This window comes from Limulus polyphemus, unplaced genomic scaffold (genome assembly GCF_000517525.1).
Source record: "Limulus polyphemus unplaced genomic scaffold, Limulus_polyphemus-2.1.2 Scaffold6176, whole genome shotgun sequence".
NCBI classification, from domain to species: domain Eukaryota; kingdom Metazoa; phylum Arthropoda; class Merostomata; order Xiphosura; family Limulidae; genus Limulus; species Limulus polyphemus.
Window position 1 is genome coordinate 30,222 of NW_013671786.1, and position 3,713 is coordinate 33,934.

Sequence of the window (3,713 nt, forward strand, 5' to 3'; positions counted from 1 at the left end):
CCGATCAGGAGATCAGGCACTAAATGAGACTCCTAATTGAAGGTTAAAGAGATCTATCAGTGTAGCAAATTTTAAAAAAATCAATAAAAGCTAAGAATGTTTTTCTATCAAATAAAGTTTCCGTACTTTTGGCGCGAAGAAAAAGAAAAACAAAAGAATAAACTCAATCAAAATTGAAGATGTTATATCTCAGTTATTTCTTAATAGATTGCGTTGAAATTTGGTATGTGAAGTAAGAGTCCAGTAGAGCACATCCACTGAAAATATATGATGTTTACCTGAAAAATAACCAGAAATATTATTATATGTACTAGTTTTAAACTTTTTAAGGAGTGTAAGTTATACAAATTTAATAAGATTGTTTAAATTTAAGAAAATCTTAAAAGAGAAGTAATAAGACAACTTTATAAGTAAAACCATTAATTACGTTTTGAAACACCCACGGCTAGTAATCCAGTCTTTCCTATTTCATTGCAAGGAAAGACAGCAAAATAAAAACAAGATTTGGTTATTTGTCACTTCTGAATCCCATGAGAATACCCAAGTAAGCATAGATGATCTGAAAAGCAAACAATGTATAAAGTTAGTCACATGATTGTTGTAGAAAAAAAAAAAATTAGGTCTTATGTTCACCGATTATTATTATTTATATGTTATTGTTGATTTTTTAATATATAAACATAATCAGTTTCTGTCTCATAACAATTACCACGTTTTTCTTTCCTTTAATTCGGACTGGTAATTGTTGAGGTTTAACCTTTCCATCATCATGAGCCACGATAGTGGTTCATAATAGGGATCGCAAGGAATTGCACAAAACCCTAAAAGAATGTGCGGGGCGAAAGACACCTTAAACAGTAAATATTCAGTTCAAACAATACTTTAAAAGCTTTACTAATGATTGCTTAGGCTGTATACATATAAAAATGCTAAAAAAGCGCGTATGTTAGACTTCAAGGAAAAGAAAATCCGCCTAAAACGGCCCGTTTGTAATTATTATTCTCTTGCCAGCTTACAACAAAAACGGCTTGGTATATTGCAACCAATGCTTTTGTAGAATACCGAATAAGGTACTACAAAGGTCGTAGGGATATTAAAAAGTTGATTTGTTTCTTCTATATTTTTTACATAATCTAAAAAACATCATAATTCTAGCGTAAACGATGTTATCATTACCCTTTGATGTTAGCAGAACATATTTGGTGTTCTTTTAAAGAAAGCCAAGTGAAAAATCGCCTGCTTTAATAAGTTCAGCCCCGACCTATTCTTTAAGTCATAAGCTTGGTAATTTCACTGCCTCATGTGGAAAAACATTTCTATATATCAAAAGTAATAACAAAAATTTTGTAAATTTAAATTGATGTAGGGATGGCAGTACCAAAAAGAATGCAAACAAGAATATAGGGATGATATATGTAGTTATAATAGATCATCCGTACATGACTTTCAAAATATTAAAAGTGGGTCGTTCGCACACACACACACCCTCCCGGCTTTACAATAGAGTAGCAATTTACTATGGTAAATTCTGGCTCTATTTGTTTTGTCAATGATGTAGGGATTATATTCTCCATGTAAAGTCGAGACGGCTTGGTCTGCTACATGATCAGGTGATGTCTACTTTCATCCCTATTTTGATTGGTTCTTCTTTTCAAGTTTATTAGCCAGCTGTACATAGCATTTTTAGTTATCGATATATGTTTCTCCTAATACTTGTTTAATAAGATGGCGTACGTGGGCTACTATGTTATAGAGTGTATTCTAATACTTTATAAATTTTGCATAGAATGATAATAAAATAGGTAGTCCAAGATCGTGAAGACTGTTGTTTGCTCTATGAAACGATGATAAAATTATAGTTACTGCTAGAACTAGGTAGGCGCTAGGCCTGTTGAAGAAAGATAACGAAAGAAAATAAGAAATCTCGGTTTCGACTTTTAACGCTCTGGGTAGCTGAAAAGCGGCTATGCCAGGTAGTTTTCTTACCTAGCTCCTACTGGCCTGTAAAGAAAATATCCAGATGACTTTTATATTGCTTTAATACAGGCTGCCTTTTCTTTCTCCGTCGTCAATTATTGTCTGGTAATTCCTGTTTCATCCTGTACTTAAGCTTTTTAAAGGAATATTAGATTTCTGTAAGAAAGCTAATTTGAAGGGGTAATGATAAAATGATTTTTTTTCTTTTCTAATTAGTACTAGTTTTTGTAACTAAGTGATGACATCGTACACTGCCCAGAAACACACAGAGTGGATTTAGGTTTAAACTGATGTTGGTGATAAAGGAGTTGTTGAGTTACCTCGACTGAAGTAAGAAAAAAAATATGAACACTTTGGTTGGTTGGTTACTTTCTGGCTTTGTATCTTTTAAAGTAAAACTCTGTCACTGTTTAACGTCCATATTTGTATTATGCCCATTGAGTACCTTGACCATCCCTACATACAATCTATCGACTCCATGATAAACCCCGTATGCACAGCTGTACATCCTACCTGAAGACAGACCAACTTTCTGTTGAAACGTGTACTATGTTCTCTACATTAAACAAAGAAAAAACTTAATTATTTTTACAATTTTCTATTTATCTCATCTAATAATAAAAGCAGTACTTAAAACATCAAAATATGAGATTTTAATTTCATTGCGATTATTTACGAGTTTTTGAAAGTTTTAGGTGTGTAAACCAATTCAAACTATTTTCACTCGTGTTCTTACCCCGACCCTTTTGTTATTCCTCTATAATATTCTGTTGTGATGAATGTTATTTTACTTTGTTCTGTAACCAATTTAAATTTTAAATGGTATTATTTTGCGATATTATTCATTTCCGTATTCAATTCTACTTAACGTTTTATTTTTAACAATCTGTTTTAAAACTAATTTTAATTTAAAGCAATTTCTTTTAACCTGTATGTTTAATACAGAGGTAATTCATGAAACATACAACTATGTCAGTTACTTAATTCAACCGCATCACATTGAAATGTTAAGGTTACGCCCCAGAAAAAAGGGGGGGATGTAACAGTTAAAAACTACCATATTTCACCCTTTCATAACGTATGAGAGAATTTCTTTATCAGTTATTCATATTTTTTTTTCTCAATTATCATCCAAGTGTTCTGCATTTATCTGACATTCTTGTGATAGTGTAAACTTGCACCAATCCACATCTCAGGATAGGGTTATACCCAGCATAAGCTACTTGATAGACCTTAAAATTGCTCATCCACTGATGTGGAACATACCAAAGTATAGGAGTGGTAAAGACGTATGTACAAATTAGTATGAACTATGAGTTAATCTAAAGATCATTTACATTTTCTATCCTGAAATGTCAGGCTATTTCCATTATTTTCAAGACTAATCTAAGTATTTTTCTTGCCTAATGAATTAACAATAAACAAACACTTTGAATCAATTATAATGAAACTAAATTTTTCTTTTTTTTACCTGCATTAACATTAAAATAATAAATATTAGGTCGTCAAGAAATTAATGTCGCTCTTTTAGATGGAAAATCCTAACAACTTGTATATCAAAACAAAACATTTATGAAATGAAATTGTCTCTACTCTTATCGATGATGTTTTGCCATCTTACAATTAGGTTGTTAATGCCCTGATTAAAGTAATCACTTGGCTTGGAAGCAAAAAAAAAAAAATGTCGATGTCCTCTTTAACACCTTTCATATTTGCATACGTTTTCCCACTAAGAT

General features: G+C 31.6%; 1 long non-coding RNA gene across 1 annotated transcript in view; it reads right to left on the reverse strand.

The window, feature by feature from the left end:
- Positions 1 to 560, reverse strand: part of LOC111089419 — a 3,503-nt gene extending 2,943 nt beyond the window's left edge. Inside the window, exon 1 of the long non-coding RNA XR_002613713.1 lies at positions 428 to 560. This is a non-coding gene — a long non-coding RNA (uncharacterized LOC111089419). The remainder of the gene's footprint in view (positions 1 to 427) is intronic.
- Between the last annotated feature and the right edge of the window lie 3,153 nt (positions 561 to 3,713).